At 50.8% G+C, this 14,499-nt stretch overlaps 2 pseudogenes; both read left to right on the plus strand.

Moving 5' to 3' along the window:
- Positions 1-685: 685 nt before the first annotated feature.
- LOC144673769 (U2 spliceosomal RNA) lies at positions 686-861 on the plus strand (annotated as a pseudogene).
- Positions 862-5,727: 4,866 nt separating this feature from the next.
- On the plus strand, positions 5,728-5,903 carry LOC144673770 (U2 spliceosomal RNA; annotated as a pseudogene).
- Positions 5,904-14,499: the final 8,596 nt, after the last annotated feature.

The following is a 14,499-nucleotide window of genomic DNA, read 5'->3' on the forward strand; positions in this document are numbered from 1 at the left end:
AACACCAAGACGTGGCTTGGCTGGTGGTGAGAAAGGCCCTCCCCGTCAGATCCTTCCTACACGCCAGGAGTCTCACCCCCTCTGCACGTTGCCCTCGAGGTGGCTGTGGTGGGGAAGAGACCGTTGTTCACCTCCTTGTGGATTGTGCCTTTGCAAAGAAAGTCTGGAGAGAGACGCAGTGGTTGCTGTCGAGGTTCATCCCGAGCAGTTCTGTGACACAGGACTCTGTGCTCTACGGGCTGTTCCCAGGGACACACACCGAGACAAACATCGACTGCAGCTGGAGGATCATCAACTCGGTGAAAGAGGCGCTTTGGTCTGCCCGAAACTTGTTGGTCTTCCAGCACAAAGAGTTGTCCCCGACCGATTGTTGCGGACTGGCACAATCCAAAGTCCAGGACTACGTGCTGAGGGACGCACTAAAGCTTGGGGCAGCTGCCGCAAAGGCGCAATGGGGAAGGGTCGCTGTCTAAGGCCTTTCTACCGCAGCGCACCGAGAGACTGGGAACTGTTTAGAGCCCCTCGGGCTGTACAGATCAAAATGAAAGGCTGTAAATGATTGTAATATTGTTTGTACTGATGCACCCGGTGATACATTTTGTAAAAGTTTAACCTGGATTGTACCCTTGTAATGTTGTTTTTGAAATGGTTTGGAATGTGATTGAAGATATTTTATGAATAAAGTATATTTTTACAAAAAAAAAAAAATCTGTTCTTATCAGTTTAATATCTGATACGTCCCTTATCTGGGGACCATATATTAAATTGATTTTTGGAGCAGGGAGATGGAATAGGGGCTTGCTCCGTCCACTCCACGCATCGACCCGGTATTGCAGTATCTCTGGGAATGGTGCACCACCCCTTTCCAGGGGATTTTCAATGCTAAAAATAGTTTTCTTACAAACATCTGCTTTCTTTACTTTTCAACATGCACATCTTTCAAAACACAACTTTCTTTCTTTCTCACTCACCCGCACCATCTACACACAAAAAACACGCACGCTCACCCAACGCTCACAGACACCACTCTCATCTCACAAACACTCTACCTCACTCATACAAAAACATCTTTCACTTGCAAATACACCTCTCAAACACTCTCTCAGCTGCACCTTTCGCCTCACAACACTTTCAACCAGCTCTCTGCTGCCGCTCCCGCCCGCTGCTGCTGCTGCTGCTGATACAGCAACAGTCAAAACTCACACCTCAAAGCTCACACACTTTACACAGCTACTCGGAAACGTCTACATCCACGTTCACACAATCCTTACACTGCACAAGGAGCCCATTCCGCCCGTCGTGACTGCACCAGCTCTCCCAATGAACATTTCACTTCGTGCCATTCTCCTGCCTTCTCCACGTAACCCAGCACATGCTTTCTTTTCAAATAATCATCTCATTCCCTCTTCAATTGAACCTGCCTCCGCCACGCTATCAGGCGGTGCATTCCAGACCCTGACCACTCGCTGCTCCTATCACTTTTGCTTCTTCTGCTAGTTACTTTAAACCTGTGCCCGCTCCTTCTCGATCCTTTCATCGGTGCAAGCAGTTTCTCCCTATCTACTCTCTCCAGATACCTCATGATTTTCAATACCTCTATCAAGTCTCCTCTCAGACTTCTTTTCCCCAAGGAATACAGTCCCAACTTCTCCAATCTTACTTCATAACTCAACTTCCTCGCCCCTGGAACCAAACTCGTAAACCTCTTCTGCACTCTCTCCAATGCCTTCACTACCCTCCTAAAATGCAAGTCAAAATGCAATCCATCAGAGTCAGCATGGCTTTATGAAGACTAAATCGTGTTTGACTAAATCGCTAGAGTTCTTTAAAGATGTGACAAGCAAAGTGGATAATGGCGATCCTGTAGATGTAGTATGTCTGGACTTCCAGAAGGCATTTGATAAGGTGCCGCACAAAAGATTAATACACAAGATAAGATCACACGCAGCTAAGGGTAATATATTTGCTTGGATAGAGCTTTGGCTAACCAACAGAAAGCAGAGAGTCAGGATAAATGGGTCTTTTGTGGATGGCAAGCTGTAACTAGTGGGGTGCCACAGGGTTCGGTCCTTGGGCCCCAACTATTTACTTGGATTCAGGAGTAGAAGGTACCATAGCTAACTTTGCAGATGACACCAAAATAGGTGGGAAAGTAAGTTGCAGTGAAGAAATGAGAAATTTACAAATGGATATGGACAGGTTAGGTGAATGGGCCAAAATTTGGCAGATGGAGTTTAACGTGGATAAGTGAGGTTATCCAGTTCAGCTCCTACAGGCAATGGTCACGGTGGTGGTCCCACGGGCCATCGATCTGGTCGGGCGGAAACGACTCTCGTTCCTCCGGCCTGGGTATTCTGCTGCGGGGAGGCAACTTCACCGTCTCCGAGGTCAAGGAGGTGGTGGGCGGGCGACTCCTCGTAGCAGACGTAATGTACAAGAACGCTCCACTCCGGTTAATTAACGTGTATGGCCCGTCACAAGGAGCTGAGCGGCTGGAGGTTTTTCAGCAGCTCCCACTGCTGCTGGCGACCTCCAGGCCGGTCATTCTGGGCGGTGACTTCAACTGCATCATCGATGCGGCTGGACGATCCGGCAGGGCCGGAAGCAGATTGGACGCTACGTCCAGATCCCTGATGGAAACAGTTAAGGATGCCAAGCTGCACGACGTCTTCAGCAACCCTGCAGACGGAGCGCAGCGTAGATACACCTGGTCGCGGCCAGACGGGTCCATTCGTTCCAGGATAGACTTCCTCTTTGTGTCCCGTGCATTCACAGTCAGATCCACCGAGGTCAAGCCGGTGTTCTTCTCTGACCACTGCATCCTACTGGCGGACTGCCACTTGGAGAAGGACCTGAGGGTGGGCAGGGGGGCATGGAAGCTATTCGTGCAACTGCTGACCCCAGAGAACATTGAGGAGCTCAAGAGGGCTTATGAAGGTTGGAGAACCATGAAACCCCTCTTTGAGTCCCTGACACACTGGTGGGAAGCGATCAAGGGAAACACCAAGAGGTTTTTCATCCTCAAAAGCATCCAGAAAGCTAGAAAGGAAGAGAGGGAAATGTCCCGACTCCAGAAAAACATGCAGAATCTGCTCCGGCTGCAGTCGGTGGGGGTCGATGTCAAGGAAGAACTCCAAGAGGTGAAGAGCCAGCAAGCCTCGCACTTTGCCTCCAAGAACATCTTCCGTTCCAGAGTCCGCTCCGTGGAGCAGGATGAGACGTGCTCACGTTTCTTCTTCCAAAAGGAACAGAGAGAGAGCTCTGTGTTCAGCAGCCTGAATGAAGAAGACAGATCAGTAAAGTCAGCGCAGTCCGACATTTTGAGGATCAGCAAATCCTTTTATGCCGGATTTTATGACGTGAAGCCGACGGACAGCACGGCCTCCCAGTCCTCCTTGTCCTCTATCACGGAGGTCTTAGGCGACAGTACACGGGAGAGGCTGGACAAACCGCGAACTCCTGACGAACTGACTTAGGCCCTTGAGTCCTTCGAGAAGAGTAAATCTCCCCAGAAGCGACGGCTTGCCGGCGGAGTTGTATTGGGCTCTGTGGGACTGGATGGGCCCAGACCTGCTAGGGGTGTACGAGAGTATGCTCCTGGCCGGCAGTATGTCAGAATCCATGAGGAAAGGCATCATCACCCTCATGTACAAGCACAAGGAAGAAAGGGAGGAAATTAGAAATTGGCGACCCATTTCACTGTTGAATGTGGACTATAAGATTCTGTCCAAGGTCATCGCCAATCGGGTCAAATCCGCTCTGGAATTGGTGATACACCCTGACCAGACCTGCACTGTGCCGGGCAGGAAGATCTCTGACAGCCTGGCGCTGCTCAGGGATACGATTGCCTATGTGCAGGACAGGGGTGTGGACACCTGCCTCATCAGCCTGGATTAGGAGAAAGCCTTTGACAGAATATCGCACACCTACATGGTGGATGTGCTCTCAAAATGGGGTTTGGGGAGGGAATTCGCAATTGGATCCAGTTGGATCCTACTCTACACTAACATCAGTAGCGCAGTCTCAATCAATGGGTGGGAATCAGATAGCTTTCCAATTAAATCTGGAGTCAGGCAGGGCTGTCCTCTCTCGCCTGTTCTTTGCTGAGTCCATCAGGAAGGATCCGGGCATTAGAGGAGTTACGATCCCAGGCAGTGGAGGCACTCAGATCAAAGCCTCCCTGTACATGGACGATGTCGCCGTCTTCTGTTCTGATCCGCTGTCGGTGTGCAGACTGATCCACATCTGCGACCAGTTCGAACTGGACTCGGGAGCCAAGGTAAATCGTGGGAAGAGCGAGGCCGTGTTCTTTGGGAACTGGGCTGACCGATCCTTTGTCCCCTTCACCGTCAGTGCTGACGGCCTGAAGGTGCTGGGGATATGGTTCAGAGGGACCGGGGTATGCGTTAGAAACTGGAAGGATCCAGTGTCTATGGTGAAAAGGAAACTGGGAATCTGGGAGCGACGCTTCCTCTCCGTTGCGGGTAAGAACCTGGTCATCAGGTGTGAGGCACTCTCGCTGTTGCTGTACATGGCGCAGGTCTGGCCCATTCCAGACTGCTGCGCGATGGCGATCACCCGAGCCATCTTCCCCTTTATCTGGAGGTCGAAAATGGATCGTGTCCGCAGGGACGCGCTGTATAAGCCTCTAGATAAAGGGGGAATAAACGTGCCCAACATCGCCCTCATACTGATGGCCACCTTTGTGTGCGGCTGCATCAAGCGGTGCGTAGACCCTCAGTACGCAAACACCAAGTGTCACTACGTGCTGAGGTTCTACCTGTCCCCGGTGTTGCGAAGGATGGGTCTGGCCACGCTGCCGCGGAACGCTCCAAGTAGTTGGACCGTGCCGTACCACCTGTCCCTGGTGGAAAAATTTATGCAGAAAAACACCTTTGACCACAAGTCCATCAGGCAGTGGTCAGCACGTAACGTCCTAGAGGCCCTGAGGGAAAAGGAGAGGGTGGACCCTGTGGGATGGTTCCCCGAGCAGACTGTCAAAGTCATTTGGCAGAATGCCACATCGCCAGAACTTTCCAACAAACACCAAGACGTGGCTTGGCTGGTGGTGAGAAAGGCCCTCCCCGTCAGATCCTTCCTACACGCCAGGAGTCTCACCCCCTCTGCACGTTGCCCTCGAGGTGGCTGTGGTGGGGAAGAGACCGTTGTTCACCTCCTTGTGGATTGTGCCTTTGCAAAGAAAGTCTGGAGAGAGACGCAGTGGTTGCTGTCGAGGTTCATCCCGAGCAGTTCTGTGACACAGGACTCTGTGCTCTACGGGCTGTTCCCAGGGACACACACCGAGACAAACATCGACTGCAGCTGGAGGATCATCAACTCGGTGAAAGAGGCGCTTTGGTCTGCCCGAAACTTGTTGGTCTTCCAGCACAAAGAGTTGTCCCCGACCGATTGTTGCGGACTGGCACAATCCAAAGTCCAGGACTACGTGCTGAGGGACGCACTAAAGCTTGGGGCAGCTGCCGCAAAGGCGCAATGGGGAAGGGTCGCTGTCTAAGACCTTTCTACCGCAGCGCACCGAGAGACTGGGAACTGTTTAGAGCCCCTCGGGCTGTACAGATCAAAATGAAAGGCTGTAAATGATTGTAATATTGTTTGTACTGATGCACCCGGTGATACATTTTGTAAAAGTTTAACCTGGATTGTACCCTTGTAATGTTGTTTTTGAAATGGTTTGGAATGTGATTGAAGATATTTTATGAATAAAGTATATTTTTACAAAAAAAAAAAAATCTGTTCTTATCAGTTTAATATCTGATACGTCCCTTATCTGGGGACCATATATTAAATTGATTTTTGGAGCAGGGAGATGGAATAGGGGCTTGCTCCGTCCACTCCACGCATCGACCCGGTATTGCAGTATCTCTGGGAATGGTGCACCACCCCTTTCCAGGGGATTTTCAATGCTAAAAATAGTTTTCTTACAAACATCTGCTTTCTTTACTTTTCAACATGCACATCTTTCAAAACACAACTTTCTTTCTTTCTCACTCACCCGCACCATCTACACACAAAAAACACGCACGCTCACCCAACGCTCACAGACACCACTCTCATCTCACAAACACTCTACCTCACTCATACAAAAACATCTTTCACTTGCAAATACACCTCTCAAACACTCTCTCAGCTGCACCTTTCGCCTCACAACACTTTCAACCAGCTCTCTGCTGCCGCTCCCGCCCGCTGCTGCTGCTGCTGCTGATACAGCAACAGTCAAAACTCACACCTCAAAGCTCACACACTTTACACAGCTACTCGGAAACGTCTACATCCACGTTCACACAATCCTTACACTGCACAAGGAGCCCATTCCGCCCGTCGTGACTGCACCAGCTCTCCCAATGAACATTTCACTTCGTGCCATTCTCCTGCCTTCTCCACGTAACCCAGCACATGCTTTCTTTTCAAATAATCATCTCATTCCCTCTTCAATTGAACCTGCCTCCGCCACGCTATCAGGCGGTGCATTCCAGACCCTGACCACTCGCTGCTCCTATCACTTTTGCTTCTTCTGCTAGTTACTTTAAACCTGTGCCCGCTCCTTCTCGATCCTTTCATCGGTGCAAGCAGTTTCTCCCTATCTACTCTCTCCAGATACCTCATGATTTTCAATACCTCTATCAAGTCTCCTCTCAGACTTCTTTTCCCCAAGGAATACAGTCCCAACTTCTCCAATCTTACTTCATAACTCAACTTCCTCGCCCCTGGAACCAAACTCGTAAACCTCTTCTGCACTCTCTCCAATGCCTTCACTACCCTCCTAAAATGCAAGTCAAAATGCAATCCATCAGAGTCAGCATGGCTTTATGAAGACTAAATCGTGTTTGACTAAATCGCTAGAGTTCTTTAAAGATGTGACAAGCAAAGTGGATAATGGCGATCCTGTAGATGTAGTATGTCTGGACTTCCAGAAGGCATTTGATAAGGTGCCGCACAAAAGATTAATACACAAGATAAGATCACACGCAGCTAAGGGTAATATATTTGCTTGGATAGAGCTTTGGCTAACCAACAGAAAGCAGAGAGTCAGGATAAATGGGTCTTTTGTGGATGGCAAGCTGTAACTAGTGGGGTGCCACAGGGTTCGGTCCTTGGGCCCCAACTATTTACTTGGATTCAGGAGTAGAAGGTACCATAGCTAACTTTGCAGATGACACCAAAATAGGTGGGAAAGTAAGTTGCAGTGAAGAAATGAGAAATTTACAAATGGATATGGACAGGTTAGGTGAATGGGCCAAAATTTGGCAGATGGAGTTTAACGTGGATAAGTGAGGTTATCCAGTTCAGCTCCTACAGGCAATGGTCACGGTGGTGGTCCCACGGGCCATCGATCTGGTCGGGCGGAAACGACTCTCGTTCCTCCGGCCTGGGTATTCTGCTGCGGGGAGGCAACTTCACCGTCTCCGAGGTCAAGGAGGTGGTGGGCGGGCGACTCCTCGTAGCAGACGTAATGTACAAGAACGCTCCACTCCGGTTAATTAACGTGTATGGCCCGTCACAAGGAGCTGAGCGGCTGGAGGTTTTTCAGCAGCTCCCACTGCTGCTGGCGACCTCCAGGCCGGTCATTCTGGGCGGTGACTTCAACTGCATCATCGATGCGGCTGGACGATCCGGCAGGGCCGGAAGCAGATTGGACGCTACGTCCAGATCCCTGATGGAAACAGTTAAGGATGCCAAGCTGCACGACGTCTTCAGCAACCCTGCAGACGGAGCGCAGCGTAGATACACCTGGTCGCGGCCAGACGGGTCCATTCGTTCCAGGATAGACTTCCTCTTTGTGTCCCGTGCATTCACAGTCAGATCCACCGAGGTCAAGCCGGTGTTCTTCTCTGACCACTGCATCCTACTGGCGGACTGCCACTTGGAGAAGGACCTGAGGGTGGGCAGGGGGGCATGGAAGCTATTCGTGCAACTGCTGACCCCAGAGAACATTGAGGAGCTCAAGAGGGCTTATGAAGGTTGGAGAACCATGAAACCCCTCTTTGAGTCCCTGACACACTGGTGGGAAGCGATCAAGGGAAACACCAAGAGGTTTTTCATCCTCAAAAGCATCCAGAAAGCTAGAAAGGAAGAGAGGGAAATGTCCCGACTCCAGAAAAACATGCAGAATCTGCTCCGGCTGCAGTCGGTGGGGGTCGATGTCAAGGAAGAACTCCAAGAGGTGAAGAGCCAGCAAGCCTCGCACTTTGCCTCCAAGAACATCTTCCGTTCCAGAGTCCGCTCCGTGGAGCAGGATGAGACGTGCTCACGTTTCTTCTTCCAAAAGGAACAGAGAGAGAGCTCTGTGTTCAGCAGCCTGAATGAAGAAGACAGATCAGTAAAGTCAGCGCAGTCCGACATTTTGAGGATCAGCAAATCCTTTTATGCCGGATTTTATGACGTGAAGCCGACGGACAGCACGGCCTCCCAGTCCTCCTTGTCCTCTATCACGGAGGTCTTAGGCGACAGTACACGGGAGAGGCTGGACAAACCGCGAACTCCTGACGAACTGACTTAGGCCCTTGAGTCCTTCGAGAAGAGTAAATCTCCCCAGAAGCGACGGCTTGCCGGCGGAGTTGTATTGGGCTCTGTGGGACTGGATGGGCCCAGACCTGCTAGGGGTGTACGAGAGTATGCTCCTGGCCGGCAGTATGTCAGAATCCATGAGGAAAGGCATCATCACCCTCATGTACAAGCACAAGGAAGAAAGGGAGGAAATTAGAAATTGGCGACCCATTTCACTGTTGAATGTGGACTATAAGATTCTGTCCAAGGTCATCGCCAATCGGGTCAAATCCGCTCTGGAATTGGTGATACACCCTGACCAGACCTGCACTGTGCCGGGCAGGAAGATCTCTGACAGCCTGGCGCTGCTCAGGGATACGATTGCCTATGTGCAGGACAGGGGTGTGGACACCTGCCTCATCAGCCTGGATTAGGAGAAAGCCTTTGACAGAATATCGCACACCTACATGGTGGATGTGCTCTCAAAATGGGGTTTGGGGAGGGAATTCGCAATTGGATCCAGTTGGATCCTACTCTACACTAACATCAGTAGCGCAGTCTCAATCAATGGGTGGGAATCAGATAGCTTTCCAATTAAATCTGGAGTCAGGCAGGGCTGTCCTCTCTCGCCTGTTCTTTGCTGAGTCCATCAGGAAGGATCCGGGCATTAGAGGAGTTACGATCCCAGGCAGTGGAGGCACTCAGATCAAAGCCTCCCTGTACATGGACGATGTCGCCGTCTTCTGTTCTGATCCGCTGTCGGTGTGCAGACTGATCCACATCTGCGACCAGTTCGAACTGGACTCGGGAGCCAAGGTAAATCGTGGGAAGAGCGAGGCCGTGTTCTTTGGGAACTGGGCTGACCGATCCTTTGTCCCCTTCACCGTCAGTGCTGACGGCCTGAAGGTGCTGGGGATATGGTTCAGAGGGACCGGGGTATGCGTTAGAAACTGGAAGGATCCAGTGTCTATGGTGAAAAGGAAACTGGGAATCTGGGAGCGACGCTTCCTCTCCGTTGCGGGTAAGAACCTGGTCATCAGGTGTGAGGCACTCTCGCTGTTGCTGTACATGGCGCAGGTCTGGCCCATTCCAGACTGCTGCGCGATGGCGATCACCCGAGCCATCTTCCCCTTTATCTGGAGGTCGAAAATGGATCGTGTCCGCAGGGACGCGCTGTATAAGCCTCTAGATAAAGGGGGAATAAACGTGCCCAACATCGCCCTCATACTGATGGCCACCTTTGTGTGCGGCTGCATCAAGCGGTGCGTAGACCCTCAGTACGCAAACACCAAGTGTCACTACGTGCTGAGGTTCTACCTGTCCCCGGTGTTGCGAAGGATGGGTCTGGCCACGCTGCCGCGGAACGCTCCAAGTAGTTGGACCGTGCCGTACCACCTGTCCCTGGTGGAAAAATTTATGCAGAAAAGCACCTTTGACCACAAGTCCATCAGGCAGTGGTCAGCACGTAACGTCCTAGAGGCCCTGAGGGATAAGGAGAGGGTGGACCCTGTGGGATGGTTCCCCGAGCAGACTGTCAAAGTCATTTGGCAGAATGCCTCATCGCCAGAACTTTCCAACAAACACCAAGACGTAGCTTGGCTGGTGGTGAGAAAGGCCCTCCCCGTCAGATCCTTCCTACACGCCAGGAAGCTCACCCCCTCTGCACGTTGCCCTCGAGGTGGCTGTGGTGGGGAAGAGACCGTTGTCCACCTCCTTGTGGATTGTGCCTTTGCAAAGAAAGTCTGGAGAGAGATGCAGTGGTTTCTGTCGAGGTTCATCCCGAGCAGTTCTGTGACACAGGACTCTATGCTCTACGGGCTGTTCCCAGGGACACACACCGAGACAAACATCAACTGCAGCTGGAGGATCATCAACTCGGTGAAAGACGCTCTTTGGTCTGCCCGAAACTTGTTGGTCTTCCAGCACAAAGAGTTGTCCCCGACCGAGTGTTGCGGACTGGCACATTCCAAGGCCGAGGACTACGTGCTGAGGGACGCACTAAAGCTTGGGGCAGCTGCCGCAAAGGCGCAATGGGGAAGGGTCGCTGTCTAAGACCCTTCTGCCACAGTGTACCGAGGGACTGGGAACTGTTTAGAGCCCCTCGGGCTGTACAGCTCACAATAAATGTACGCCCTTTGTTTTGATCATTTCCGATTTCATGATCTATCTCTAAATCACAAAATCTTGATACTGCTTTGTGATGTCACAGAATTTTTTACAGTGTGGAAGGAGGCCATTCGGCCTATCAAGTCTGCACTGGGTCTCTGAAAGAGCCTTCCACCTAGTCCTACTCCCCTGCCTCATCCCCGTAACCTTGCACATTCTGTCTTTTCAGGTAACGATCCAATTCCCTTCTGAATACCTCGATCGAATCTGCCTCCAGCACCCTCTCAGGAATTTTGTTCCAGACTCCAACCACCCTCTGGGTGAATTAATCTTTCCTCACATCACATTTACTCCTTTTGCCAATTATTTTGAATCTGTGCCCTCTAGTCCTTGATGTTCACTTGAGTGGAAACAGTTTCTCACGATTTACCTTGTCCATATCTCTCAGGATCTTGAATACCTCCACCAACTCTCCTCACAGCCTTCTTTTCTCCAAGGAAAACAGTCCCATCCTCTCCAATCTATCCTCATACAGTTCTTCATCCCGGGAATCATTCTTGTGAATCTCCTCTGTACCCTCTCCAATGTCTTCACATCCTTCCTCAAGTATGGCGCCCAGAACTGGACGCAGTATTCCAGATGAGGCCTAATTAGTGTCTTATACGAGTTCAACATGACCTCCTTACTCTTGTACTCAATGCCCCTATTAATAAAGCCTAAGATACTATCTGCTTTATTAACTGCTCTCAACACGTCCTGCCATCTTCAATGGCCTATGTACGTCTGAGTTCCCTCTGTTTGTGCACCTCTTTTAGAGGCTCTTCCTTTATTTTATGCTGTCTCACCATATTCTTCCTGCCAAAATGGATCACCTCACACTTCTGTACATTGAACTTCATCTGCCACTTGTCTGCTCAATCCACCAACACGTTGAAAGAACCGAGGAATACTCTGGTACAAAAGTTCAACACTCGGAGTCCAGATGCAATATTCAAGTGGTTCCTTTATTACGCATGCGGGGAGCAAACACTGGGCAATCCAGGCACTTCTCCACCGAGGTTCAAATGAGCACAGTTTATATATCTTTTATTATCAGTAACTTAATGGTATTAATTAGACAAAGGCCACAGCACAATGACCCCCTGGTTGACTGAGACCTGATCCCTTTGTTGGACGTACATTATTCACGCGTGTCCGATACTAACTGGGAGCCGGGGTTCCCTTGTATCCTGAGCGGGTGTGATGGTTTCCTCTGTGGGTAATTTCTAATATACAACCCTCCGTTCGGTTGTACCCACATTTGTCCAGCACCACCCCCGTTCCAACTGGTTGGGAGCAAATTGTGAGGCTACCTTTCCTCCTGCACCCACTCAGTGATACCCCGTGTATGCCCTCATTCTTGCGTATGGCATGCATATCTATGGGGTAGTACCGGAGGGAGTCATTGTCTCGGATTAACCCAATGTTCTCCACTTGATACTGAGGGTGTGGGCCCGTGTCTGCTGTGACTGAGGGGATTGCCCATACCTATCACGTTCATTTGGTTTGAGGTGCACTTCTGAATCACCGCATACACCCTGGTCACTCCTTTCAATGTACATGCGTCGATGACGCCTGGGTTCTTGGCCATCCCCCACTACCGGGCACTGTTGATCCAGCCCGGTACCTCCCCCCTTTGGATCTGGCCCAGATTGTGTCTTAATTGCCCGATCATCCACTGGCCGTAAGCTGGCTTTTTTGGGTGCTGCCCTCTTGTCGTTCCTCCCTTTCTGTTAATTGGCTGGTGGCTTTAGCATGGGTCTCTATAACGTGTACGCTTTCCAATACAGATGCCACACTCTTGCCCCCTAGGGCCGCTGCCGTTTCACCACCCCTCGCTACTCTCATGAGCAAGCTGCCTCATGATCCCTTTAAGATTCGTGACCTCGGAGTTGATTCCTTGAATGTCGAGAGAGTTTACCAGGGAAGTCCCTGTGTTCACCCCTGTCAGTACATTGTTAACTAACTCTCTCTCCTGGCGGTGGAAAGCAGGATGTCCCCTGAATCTAGTGGCACCCGTGGCGTCGGCCGGCTGATTAATCACAGCCTTACTCAGTAATTTGTACAGTTTTCGTAGGGGCGCTTGGTTACTGCAATACTCAGGCAGTTGCATACCTGCCAGGTTCACAATTACCTGTACAATTTCATGTTTAACATTATCATACAAGAGTTCACCGTCCGTATACAGTACCAGTTCATTCTGTGGCCCAGGGGTCATGTCTGGGCAAGATAGTCTCTTGTCGTGTCCTGTGATAGCGGGGTGGTGTCGGTCCGGGGGTCCGCCGTTGCAGTCAACTCTCCGTGTTTGGCCCTCAAGATCCAATGCCAGGTATCTGTCATTCCCAAGTCCTCCTCCCCGGGACAGTGACCCCAGTTGTTGTTGTCCTGGGGTGTGAAGGTAAATTGCGAAAAATCTCTCACACACTGTATCTGGACCTGTGCCCCCTTCGCACATGTCCAGGGTCCGTCCGAACCATCGCTGATCTGGAAGCATAGTGGACCCTCATTTTTCCATCGGAGTTCCGTTCCCGAATGCGAGCTCTGCCCTAGGCTCTCACCATCGCTCGTTCCAATGGATAGTTGCGTAAGCCCGGTGCCACACTTGAAGAGCATTGACCTTTCCGTTGTGACATTCACACCTCCTTTCACGCAATATCCGTCGCTGACATTCTTGTAGTATAAGCCCATACCGGCCACTGCTTCACGGTTTACATTCTGTATGCCGGTGGCTGCGATAGCCAGGGCCCTGGTAATGATCATGGACACCCAGCTTTTTTCCATCTTGGCGTGGAGGTTACCCGGTTATTGTTATTTCTGTAATGAAGCACACTGCTGGTGATCACCAGGGTTTAGGTTGGATATAAGAGGCAGCTTTCTCCTTTACGTCCCTCCTTGTGCACAGCCCACGGTGACCCTCCCCGTAGTTGAGGATTCCCCCTTTTGTCTTTCAGATGGCCAGTCCTCCAGATCGGGAATGAATCCTAAACCACTTGTCCTACACAGTACGGACTGCTCGTTGCCCGTTTTCCCCCCGCTGCCTGGTAATTTAGTCTCTCTTACTTACATCATACCTTTTCAGTTGCGACCAGTGTTTCCACCTAGCTTTTCCCTTCATACCGACGCAGGCACGTGAATAATTCCGTACGGTCCAGTCCATTTTGGGGCAAAAACTGGTTGGCTAGGGGTGATATGAACAAACACCATGTCTCCGACCTCAGCCGGTGGTGACGGGAGTCCCCCTTTTGTCCTCTCTTCTAAATCCCTGATAGCCTGTTGGTCCTTCACTTCCTGTTGTAATTCCTTTAGCTGTCCATCCAATTGCTTAATATCGTTTTTAATTTTATCTCTGATGGGTCCCATATCCTCACTTCCGGTGGCTCTGCCCTCTGGCAAGCGCATAGCCCTCCCGGTCAGCAACTCATAAGGGGTTAAACCAGTTGTCCTGTTGGGGGTAGCCCTCAGTCGCATCAATATGCAGGGGAGCACATCCACCCATCCCCCACCAGTTGTTGTGTTTGCCATTGCAATAGCATTTTTTAACGTGCGGTTCATACGTTCTTCCATTCCTGAGCTTTGTGGACGGTCAGGTACGTGAAATTTCTGTTTTACTCCGAGCAGCTCACACGTCCTTTTCATAATACTGTCCGTAAAATGCGCTCCTTGATCCGAATCTATCTGTAAAGGGATTCCCCATCTTGGTACTACTTCAAAAGCGAGGATCTTTGTGGCCGTGGTGGCGCTGCAGTCCCTGGTGGGGAAAGCTCTAGTGAACCTCCAGTGCACCTACACCCCCATAGTTACAATATGCCTCAAACTTCCAATTGCCATATTCATGGGCACTCTCGCCCT

Source organism: Cetorhinus maximus, unplaced genomic scaffold (assembly GCF_964194155.1).
Source record: "Cetorhinus maximus unplaced genomic scaffold, sCetMax3.hap1.1 HAP1_SCAFFOLD_462, whole genome shotgun sequence".
In the NCBI taxonomy this organism is placed as follows: Eukaryota; Metazoa; Chordata; class Chondrichthyes; order Lamniformes; family Cetorhinidae; genus Cetorhinus; species Cetorhinus maximus.